Below are 12649 nucleotides of genomic sequence, written 5' to 3'. Positions count from 1 at the left end.
CCTTCCCAGAGCCCTGAGCCCCCCTCAAAAAAAACTTCAGAGAGGCACATCGTACTCCGATCCCCATCCTGCCTCCCACTTCCTGCCTCTGCCCACTCCCCATGCCGACTACGCTCCGCTTCCCCGCTGCAGGTAAGAGAGCGGCTGGGAAAGGGGAGGTTTTCTTGTTAGCTATAGAGGAAGCAGACCGGACCCCCCTGCGACTGTGGGGTCTGCTTCCTCGAAAGTTATGCCACTGGTTCTTCCTTTCCCGTTCCTTCTGACGGCAGTTGATTATTTATATATTTGCACCTGCCTTGCTTCCCAATGAGGTCAGACGGGGTGGACATGGGTTCAGTTGGTTTCATGTTGGGAGAGGGCAGGTTAGGTTGGGGGGCAGCCTGACTTTTTTAACCAGTACATTGTTAGCACTGTTGACAGCAATGATGGGTGTGGATAAATACCAATAATTAGAAGTGGGCTGTCTACATTCTTTTGGCCATAGAGTGTAATTCAAAAAATTTTTAGGCTTTTTTTTTTTTTTAGAACTCACTATACATGGGCATGTGCGGCCACTTTTTAATCACATTGCATCACATTCTGTGTGGACAAAAAGGTCATCTGTCAAAACCCATTATATTATTATTGTGCCAACACCATTGATTCCACGATACTGGTTTCACTTTGATCAATACAGCACCACATACTTTCTAGCAATACACAGCATGGCAAGATCAGCGTGTAAATGTGTCAGCACCATGTAAATGAGATATAATATTAATCATGGGTTGCATTAACCCATTGTGTTCCCATAATGTCTACACCCAGTAGAGTGCTTTCATACAGGTCATGGAACTCCAAGGTCAATTTTAATATCCTCAAAATTTACAACAGGGGATACATAATTTATTATTAAACGCATGTTTTAATTATACAGACACATTGAACATAGTGGAAAGAACAAAAGACCAAAATCAAAATAACGAGGACCTATTAAAAATAGCCCTTACAAAACCATTACACTATGAGAACTGCCCAATTATGGGCAGTTCTCATAATTTCCTAGTACAGGTATAGGATCCGTTATCTGGAAACCCGATATCAAGAAAGCTCAGAATTACGGGTTGGAATTCTCCTATAGACTCCATTATAATCAAATAATTTTTAAAATTGATTTCCTTTTTCTCTGTATTAATGAAACAGTACCTTGCACTTGATCCCAACTAAGAGATAATTAATCTTTATTGGAAGCAAAGCAATCCTATTGGGTTTATTTAATGTTTAAATTATGTTTTAGTAGACTTAAGGTTTGGAGATCCAAATTACAGAAAGACTCCTTATCTGGAAAACCCCAGGTCCCGAGCATTCTGGATAACAGGTCCTATACAGTACAGTGTCAACTGAACGGTTTATACTTTTCCACCAATTCTCCAACTTTATATTGATACAATTGAGCATTGATAGAATACATATTTTTTCAGAAAGTTTACCAAGGAGCTCCTGACACCAAGAATATTTTAAACAACTCTAGAATTGATCTCTAGAGGTTTACCAGCGTATCAGGATGCCAGAGGATCTCCTGATGGTTCCACCTGGCTGCCTTGAACATCTCTCCTCGATCGAATCTAATGAAGTCATGTTGGCAGCAGTTATCCAATATTTTAGAAGTGCTACTGTATATACTTTACATTGCATAAACCACCATTGGTGCGATCATTGTGACCATATCTGCAATCACGCCAGTCTACAACTGCCCCTCGCCCTTTTACCCTGCCTATGGCATAAATGATCTGGCAGAAAGATTAATTAGGCACCTTTATAAAATATGTACTTTACGGGTCCTGACACAAGCGGGCAATGCCACTATAGGTATTTGGGGGGATGTATACAGTACAATGAGAGCTATCCAAATAGACTTTACTTTATCGCTTATTACTGTATACGTTCCAAATGGTTTGTGTGCAGTTCACTAGGTTAAATACAAAGAGAATATTAAATGGTTTAAGGCCTATCTTGTAGTTTAACCCCAAAATTCTCTGCTCAGTTTGGTGTGTGTCCTCATCTAAAAGGGTGGTGGAAATTGGGATTTAACATAATATAAACATTTGGAGTACTTAAATGTTTCATTTAGTCCCCTACAATTTGGGCCCCTGCAGGACCACCATCAGAAGTATAGGGTCCCACACAACTAAACTGAGAGACATATTAGGCAGGTTCCCACCTACAGTAGCTAAGCTAATGCAGTTTGGTGGCAGCCTTACAGAGAATAAAGGGAAAAAAAGCTTCTGCAGGACGTGCACACAAAGGAATAAGTTGCACATGCCCCTGATGCAGAGCGGCCATCAATTTAATGGCTCTGCTGACCACAAAGAACAGGCACCCCAATGCTGGAGAGAAGGCAGCGCAAGCTGATGTCTAAATGCCAAAGTGCTCCGCCAATTTGCAGTCTCGAAACATGTCTCTTCTGCTTACCCTCTGTTTCAGTCCTGCCACAATGCACTCCCCTGTAAGTCATTAATGAACATATTAAAAACAGACCTAATACAGAACCCTGTGGACCTCACTTAGAATCCTACTCCAAATAGATAATGTATCATTAACAACAACCACTCTCTGTAGACATTCCTTAAGACAGTTTCCTATCCACATACAAACAACATTACCAAGACCAATAGAAAGCAGTCATTTATGTGGAACTGTACACTTTGGCAAAATCAGAACATGTACTGCGATCCCACTTAGACAAAGGGATTACATTTACATATAAAAAGGGGTCAGCACCACCCAGATAGCTATAATCATTCAAAATCTCAAGTTTGCAATAACAACATGTAGAAATCAAATTCAAAACAAAGGAAAAGACTGCTGAACAGAAACCACAGAGTCTAGGGGATATTATAGAGGTCTCACTGGCTCCCCCAGTTAGGGGAAACAGTTATTCATGTATGTCCATTTGCAGATTTTACTAAAAAAACTTTAGTTTGTATGTGATTAATACAAAACTTGTTTAAAACATCAGTCCATTTGGGAAGTGCAGTGGTAATATTGATCTGGAAATTAAATCTGTAAATATGGTGAGCGAAGAAAATGAGGATATATGAGATCAAAGTACTTATGTGGCTTGATAATGGCCCTGTCTTAGCGCTTTCCCCACTTTGCAATATTTTCCTTCAATAAAAACAAAAATTTAAAGTGTGAGGAAGTTAATGGGGACAAGGGAACAAGATAAACACTATAAATAATGGGCCCTACTTACAGTCTACATTTAGTTCACTGGACTTAGCCCTACCCTATCTATCAGTAAGCTCCTTGTATTCCACCAAAAACTAAGCATAAGAATGCTTGCAGAGAAGTGTCTGCTCATATCTCATTTCTAATAGCGAGCAAGCCCTGGGATGTCATTTCTTAGCTTGGTGAGTAGGTAAGTTAGGTATTGGGAACAATACAGAACCAAGAGAATATTCTTGTATTTGTCAAACAGACCAATTGAATGTAGAGAAAGGGCAGAGGGAATATGCAGATAAAGACTCACACACTTTTGTCCACTGGCTTCACTGAGTCCGTAAATTAAGGGGTGCCGTAAAATAAATATTCTATTGGTGGTCAGGGCCCCCCCTATAAGTTAAAAAAAAACTATTGGCACCAGGGCCCCTATAAAAGTTTTTTTAGAAAAACATTGGCGGTCAGGCCCCCCCCATAAACATAAAATTGTGCTAGGGCCCCCCATAAAAGTTTTTACAAAAACAGTCAGGGCCCCATACAAGTTTTAAAAAATCATTGGTGGCTAATTTTCCATAATGCATGTTTAAATATATGTGTTGATTTAATATTAAAAAAAATATTTTTTTTTAATATTTTGATTTAATATTAAAAAAAAAAAACCTCACATCCCACTTCACACTGTAACTTCTGCCCACTGCTTTTTCTCCTCCATCTGACCACTCTCTTATGGATTTCTTATAAGGGGGCTGCCCCAATCCGGGTTAGGGCAGGCTGCACCAACGAAAGCTGGATGTGGGGCCAATCCATGTTGGGGCAGGCTGGGCCGATTGGTTGGAGGCTGGCTGGGCCATTGAAGGTTGTGGTGGGTGGAGCCAATTTGGGTTGGGGGCAGGCCATACCAAATCAGTTGCAAGGAAGGCTGTGTCAGTAAGAGTTGGAAGTGGGCAGGGCCAATCCGGGTTGGGGGCAGACCTGGCAGAGGAAGGAAGGAAGGCTGGGCTAATGAGAGCTGGGGTGGGCTAAGCCAATCTGAGTTGAGGGCGGGTTTGGCAGTTCGATGTTCAGCCAATGGGAGTAAGTCAATGCTCCTGGCCTTACGTGCTGCGGCAGTGCGAGTTCTCATAGTCTTCTGTGTACTGAGAGAAGTGGGGCCCAGATAATACAAGTAAGATAGGCATGGCCGCGCCCCCTTAGGAGTCAAAACTCACAAGGCCCCGGACAACAGTCGCCCCCTGTTGGCCCTGTATATATATATCTATCTATATATATCTATATCTCTCTATCTCTATATCTATATATATCTCTCTCTCTAAAGCCAAAGTAGAGATACTTCCTGTGTGGAGGGGAACCTTAAACCTCATCTATAAGTGCTCTGGTGTTATGTATTTTTTGTATAAAGTCATTGACCCTCTGACTAGGTCTGGCAAAAGGTGTTGGTCCTATGACTTATCAGTTATGAACTGTTCACTAACAATGTGATGTTATTGTATATGAGTTGGCTGATCAGGGCCCTGCTAAGGAACGGCATTGACTTTCTAGTGTGACACCCCACCCAATATGTTGAAATTGAGTATTGCCTATACAATTGCCAGATTCTTTCAAATCTCGTTGTTTCCCAACACTTCTATCTCCCCCCTTAACCCTAGCTTGGGACAGTGGTGGATCGTATGCACCTCACATATGTGAATTTAAATACTGTACGTTTCTTCACGGGTACCAAGATGAGTTGTGTTACTATGCTTGAGTGTTTGCCGAAACGTTAGTAAATTTTTGCTAATAAACACCTATATTTTCATCGCTAAGACCTGTGAGTGCAAGTTTTTTTCCCTGTTTTATATATATATATATATATATATATATATATATATATATATATATATATATATATATATATATATATATATATATATATATATATATATATAAAGATATAGTTAAGAGCACTCACGGGTATTGTGAAAAAGGCTTTTATTGGAGTATTACAATCTACCCCACATCAACGCGTTTCGGTTCTCTCTGAACCGTCGTCATCCTGACGACGGTTCAGAGAGAACCGAAATGCGTTGATGTGGGGTAGATTGTAATACTCCAATAAAAGCCTTTTCACAATACCCGTGAGTGCTCTTAACTATATCTTTATGCTATTTCTTGAAGAAGCACGAGGGACTTGATTGATCGTTGGTGAGTGCCGGTTCAACAAATTGACTATATATATATATATAATTGCCAGCAGCATGTCTTTTTTTAATTTATTTCTTTTTAAAACAAAGCAGTAGATTCTGCAGCACCTACAGTACTGGTGCCCAAAGGCAACCCTGCTTGCACCGTAGGATGATACGGTTATTAGGGGGGGGGTTGTTCATGCAGACCCCTATGATCCACCTGTATCTAATCTCTCACAGGGCAGCACCTGCTTGCACATTATTTGCAGCCAGGCACAAAATCTTTGTGCTAATACAATCGGGTACAAATATGTGACTCTGACAGTGGTGACTGCTAATATGGGGGAGCAAGGTGCATTGTGGGCAAAAATTATGGCACTTTGCTCTCATTCTTATACACTTTTATCACTTACTGAAAATATATAATCTAAAAATGCTTTAAAATATCTACAACTGGCATTGCAAGGATATTTTTTTATTGGCTGTGCATGAATTTTCTCCCCAGGCAAGAAATAAGCTATTTAATTAATTTATCTGAAGTAAGTTCACATGTCTAGGACAGTTCTCCCCCTCCTTACGAGTTTTGTCAGTTTAAACTAAAGATTTCTGATAGAGTGTTTTTATTAATGGACCAGTTGCCGATTGCAAAAGGCAAGACATAGTACTTGATTGCCACACAAACTGGTTGACTGGTTAAAACCGAACAAAATATCAGAAAAGATGAAGAAGTCACTTTGTTTGGATAGAAGAAAAATCCAAAGTCTGCAATGAATAAGCAGGTCTTTAAACCTATAACATTTTTCCATGTCTGTTCAGTGCTGGTGTCTCTGAATATTTTACCTTATTAGGAGGAGACATATATTTTTACAGAAAGTAATTGCTTTTAATTTTTTTTTTTCTGTCTAGTGTCTTCCTACAGCAAGTTAAAATTAGCCCAACATAATGTACTTCAGTGAGAGCAGACTCTTCATATTCTTCTTGGATGAACTCATGTTTTAAATAGTCCTGATTATACATTCTTTAACAGAAGGTGAAGACTCAAAGCCTGATTACTTAGTCAAATACAATAACTATAATATTCTTGCCTTAGCAGTCATACTGAAGTTTCTATCACCATTTGCTAAAGAAAAGCACTGTTGACAGTCCCTGTGATCTTTCCAGACATGTAGGCTGGCCTATAGCGTGTGCAGCACCAAATGGACAATTTGATTCTTTTCTTTGACTCACTGATATTTGGAGAATATATGGGGGCAAGAGTTTGCATAAAGGACCACAGTGTTGATTTCATATATCCATAATCAGATTTCACTTATTGTAAAAATGACAGGCTGGAGAATGTTGCCAGGGATATAACTTCAGAGGAATCACATCATATGGTTGCAGGAGGTCAGAGGAGGTTAGGGGGCTCAGTAAGGCCCTAAATAATGAGCATATCCAATTTCTTCTTACCATGCCACTGAATTTGCTATGGGGTCCCATCACATCTAGTTACACCACTAACTGTTACTACCAAAAGCAGTGCAATTTTTCAGGCAGGTGACCTAAAACACATCTAGAGGGTGGATAAAATCTGTGGGAGGACTGGATTTCTCACACCTCAGTAACTATATGTTGCTTAAAAGGAATTTTGATTGTACAAGACATCAAGGGAACACCATACACAAAAGTTACAGATGCACCCAAAACACCTGGATTTCCTCATTCTGCCAGCCTGTTTGCCAAAATGCATATTTTACAGGCAAAGAAAGTTTGGAAAGAATGGTTATAGTTTTTAGCAAGACTGCAAAATACATTTCCAAACAAGAATATCAATATTAGTACAGGTATGGAACTAGTTATCCAGAATGCTCAGGACCTGGAGCTTTCCAGATAATGGATCTTTAGTCTATCTTCAGTCTACTAGAAAATCATGTAAACATTAAATAAACCCAATCGGCTGGTTTTGCTTCCAATAAGGATTAATTTTAAAAATTTGGATTATTTGGATAAAATGGAGTCTATTCCATAATTCAGAGCTTTCTGGATAACGGGTTTCCTGATAACGGAACCCATACCTGTATATTCCTTGCCACTGGAAAAACTTAAGAGGGAATGAAACACCAGTTTAGAAACTATATTTGTATATAAAAAAACATTATGCATAAGATACAATGCAACATAGGAGAAGGTCCCCTAGTCATCAGGAGTTTATTTTAGCAGAAGTTAACTCTTTGGTGGCTAGAGTCCATTCAACTTTAAAACCAGGGAGTTATGAGCTGTAGCCAGTTTGAGGCATGCAAGGGTTATGAAGGCATTGTTACTGGTGGGGGTACAAAGTGCATAAATCTTATGATCCTCATTCTCCTGGTTTACATGATAGTTTTGGACATGTTTGGATTACAAGATTTTCGGAAGAGGAGATGACAAACCACTGCTTTGGTGTCATTGCCCTAAGAATCAGTCTGACAACAGGATCTAATACTCTTGCCAACCATAATGCCTGTAGTTGGCTTAACAGTGATGGTAAAACAGACAGGCTTATGAGGCACTGTCCACATATGCTTGTAGTTATATAAAATCAGGGTTGGACTGGGTCGGTGGGACGCCAGACCTGCTCCCCTGGTTGCCCCATAAAGACGAGCTGTTGTGCCACTGTTCGGCTATCTTCGCGCATGCGCGTGACGCAACTTTTGCACGACAGAGGGGAGTTTGGAGGTCTGGAGGGGGCCCCAGGTATTGCCTGGATGGTCCAAGGCTCCAGTCAGACCCTGTATAAAATATATTTCACTAAATTAAATCTGAACCCCTAATGAAACAAAAATAAGAGAACACTTTTAGAGCTTACAGTTGTGTTCAGAATAATAGCAGTCTGACCTCAATAACCTGATCAATCAATGTTTTTGGTAGAAATAATATTTCTATATGGCAAATAATTAACTAGTAGGTGTAGTAATTTAATAGAAAAAAAATAATTTAAAAAAAGCCTAATATTACCTTTTCTTCACTTTCTGTAAAGGAATAACACAAATTTGATACGTTTTTTTGATGTTTTGATTTGGAATATAATGTGCAGTTTTCCCAATGCATTTGCATGTATGAAATAAAAGCTATTATAAGGATTTTGAGCTTAATGCACTTTTTTTTTAAACACACTGCTATTATTCTGAACACATAACATAAACTGTATTATTATAAAAGGTGATCATTTTGTGAACATAATATCCCTTTATATTTTCTTAACGTTCCATGTATAGATATAGGGCACAACATTTCTAAATATAAGTTTTCTTCAGGATCCCCATAGTTTATAATAAGGTTAACTCCCTATATAAAAGAACCCTTCTACAGTTGTAGGGTTATCTGAGCCTGAAAAAAAGCTGACAAGTTACCTGTGTGTAGCTCTGTTTCTGCAGAGCACTTTTGAACATCTTCTGATAATCTACCATCTGGCCCACTGTCTACCTTCTGGACTGTTAATCACATCCAATTTTAAGGCTTATGTCATATTTGGATATTTGCAGCTGTTGCTTGTAGCTAGCTTGTGATTTGTTAGGATGGCTGCAAAGTATAATACATATTTTATGCATCTACAGGTAGTAGTTACACATCACCACATGAGATAGAACAAGCACAGCTGGCATCTAGAGCAATCAAAAGCACATCAGGTTCCATGAACAAACTGTTGCTCAGTCTGCTACTAAACTGCAAATGGAGATATTTGAGATGAATCACACAACATGTTATGAGAGGTAGAGCAACACCCTAGGAAGGAGCAAAGAGAAAAACTTTGTTACAAAGAATGTTATGGGTTTAGTTAAAAGATATAAAGAATAACAAAAGTGGTGTGAAGGGGACACCTTTATTGGCTAACTAAGATGATGATCACTGCGTTCAGAATATTTTTGTCTGGTGCAGTTGGTTAGATTGTTCACAGCCAAAAGATATGAATGATTGTTGAGACTTCAAATGCAATAATACAGAATACTTTACTCTACAGGTATGCACATTAATAATCAGATATAGAAATAGATCGTACATTTCAGATTCAGATTGAAGCTCTAAACAGATATGTAATTGCATGCATGGCTAAGCTTTTTGTAAGCAAATTTCATTATAATAATTGATGCAAAAAATGGCTTTAAAAAACAAACAAGTTAAACCTAAAAATGGACTATGCACACATGACATTAATTATATGACTTTAAGAGGAGGATGGGGCTTGAAATACTTTGTGTTAATGATTTTGTTTCACATTTAAATAACAGCAACGTCTCAAAACATGTGTGATACTTCCCAAATGTATCACACTAGCACTGTTGCCTCTGTATCCCCCTCCACAAGCCCCCATTTACCTTGCATAGTGCACTATTTTTAAAAGTGTTGCTGAATGTCACACACACCTCTCTATGCAGAGTAGCACAGTGGAGGTCTTTGGTATCTTCGTATACATTTGCTGAGGAGCCGCTGACACTAAGGTTTTTTTGAATATGCGTAGTTGGAGCCAGTTTGGTATTTGTGGCTACTGCGCAATCTCTGTAGATAGCCAAAGGGAAGAAAAGGATCCAAAGATGGCGCCCGTGAGCTCCACTGCTCTACTCTGCATGCAGAGGTCTGTGCGACATTCTGCAACACTTTTTTAAGTAGTGGGCTATGTGTGGAGGAAGCGGGAGGGCAAATATGGGCTAGTGGATGGAACTTTCTCTTTAAGAGGGAGGTCTAGTTATCCTTTAATTACAACAGCTGACAGTGCATGCTCACCCAGTCAGTAAATAGTGATAGAATATCTAGAATGATGCCACAATCAATCTGGTGCAGTATGTCTTGTATCCCATGATGGTGTCCCTGACCTTTAGAAGCACATTTATCAATATTCGATTTTTGAATTCATGTGAGTTTTTTTTAACTCACATGAATTAGATTTTATTTGAAATTCAAATATTTGATTCAAATTCTTAAGGCCAGAGTATGATAAATCTAAATTCAAATTAGATTTTTTTTTTTAAAATCCCTAGTGGAATTTGACAGTTTTGACCATAAAAATTTTTTAAAAATGTGGGCTGCCCTTTATTAGTTATAGTAGACACCAAGTTATACTGCCTACAGTTACACAGTTTGTTATCCAAAAAATCCCCAACCCCTCTTAATTAAGATGGCACCTAATTTTAGTGTATAAATAACATTCATGTCATTCATGCTATTTTTGCCCTTGCACAAGTTTACATTTATCAAAGTATTTTACCAAAAAATGGAGTAAAACTTGATGTAAAACATAGCTGATTTATAATTGCATTCTATTGTATCATATTTTACACAGCTTTATAAATATACCCCAAAATGCATTTACCACCAACTGTCAGCTCAAACTTTTGTATCAGAATTTACCGATTCTGGAAGGAAAATTGTAACTGTAAACCCCACTGCTATCAACTTTGTGCATATCTGCATTATGCCATTGCATCTTTTACAAGGCAATATGTCCTATTTGTAAGCTAGGTTTATATTTACTTTATTTTCCTATAATGGTTTACTAGAACATACTGGCATCAGTGCTTCTGCATAGGAGAACCTTATTTATCTGCAAATTACTTTGTTCAAATCAGTAGATGCAGCCATGATTGCTCTGTCAAGGTAACCTAATCAACAGACTATTTTGAAAAGTGTCCTCCAGTTCAATAATTATCATGAAAAAAAATGGTGGACCGTGGAATGCTATCTTTGTTTTACCAGTAAATTACTTTCAAACAAAACATCTTACAGACACAGTAGTACCCTTATTTTACCTCAGAGAAAAGAAATGATTTACAGATCGTTTTCAGAAATGGTTTGCAAAAAACATAGCTAGCAATGTCTATGTTGCCTAGTTAAATTCATTGTTTGACCACTGTATGTTCACTATATAAAGAAGGCTTTAGTTACAGTATATTGTATCAACATGCAACTATTGCACAACCTTATCGCCCTCCAGTACTACCTGTCTCAACTAGGCCCTGGTCACTGGGTATTTGTTTACTAGATATATGGGATACATGATGTTGCATCTTTAAATGTAGGCTGTTTCCTTTATAGTTTTAGCAATTGGGATTCTATAGCTTTGAAAGTGAAATGATTTCCCATTATTTTCTGATATAGGTTTTATAGCTCAAATGTTGAGCTCTTTTGTCGTATTTTTAATTTCCTATTGTTGTTACTGTCCTGTTGCCAATTGTTGAGATGTTCTACTGAACCTCTCCTAGATCATCCATATACATATCACAGGCATGTGCTTATATGAAAAATCACTTGCAAAATTACAATAACCATCTCCTGTCTGCAAATATTACACAGATTGCACCCAATGTATTATGAAAAACAACTGTAGACTCTCAAAGTAGCAAAAAACTAAAGCCATCTACGAGAAGCCCACAAGATTTTCCAGACAGAATCACAATTTTAGAAGCACTGGATGTCCTTTTATCTGGTGGGGCATGAGTCCAGCAGTAGCTATGCACCATCAATTATAGAAAGAACACAGGGATCTCCCCTTAATAAACGCTGTGCAAAAAGCATTACAACAATGTGTGCAGCACCAATTGTACATCACCATTAGCTATGCGAAAGGCAGCAAATCTATAAATCCTTAATGCACTGGCATAGTCGTGTGTATACTTTTGTATTAAGTGTAATAAGAAAAGACCATTCAAAACTTGCATCACACGAAATATTCAACTAATTATGCTGGTTTCTACACAAATGCTTTGTGCAGCATTCTACTCTTGTTAAATTCAATGTGCGATGCAAAGCTGATTGTGCTTTTAAAATTTGGTGCACAGCATTGGACTGGAGGCCCAGAGCCCTATCAGCACTTTGTTTTCCTATAGGAGAGGACCCACAGTAGGAGATTTGGTGAAACAAAAAGCGATCCGGGGTTCAAAAATACAAGGAATAAATTACAAGGCACTTACCCCTGTCACACCCTAAAGGGGACAGTGTGACACACCCTTTAAAAGGGATCCAAAATTGCTTAAGAGGGTTGGTGATACTAAAGCAGTAGTTTACTGCTGCCTATGTTGGGCAGACAAGTAGAACGATAAAACTACGCTTAAATGAGCACAAAAGCACAATACGGAACTACCAGCCCTCTATTGATCAAAACGATGAGAAAGATACAGATAAAAAAAGAAGGGAAACTGCTTTGGCTAGACATTTCTTTGAAAAGGGTCATAGATTCGCTAAATTAAGATGGCAGATACTTGAAAAAATCACTATGAATAATCAGCAGGATAGTAAAAAAAATTTACTACAGAGAGAGTGCCACTGAATTTGGATTT

This window comes from Xenopus laevis, chromosome 7S (assembly GCF_017654675.1).
Source record: "Xenopus laevis strain J_2021 chromosome 7S, Xenopus_laevis_v10.1, whole genome shotgun sequence".
NCBI lineage: Eukaryota > Metazoa > Chordata > Amphibia > Anura > Pipidae > Xenopus > Xenopus laevis.
The sequence above is the reverse complement of the archived record's forward strand: the minus strand, read 5'-3'. Positions refer to the sequence as shown.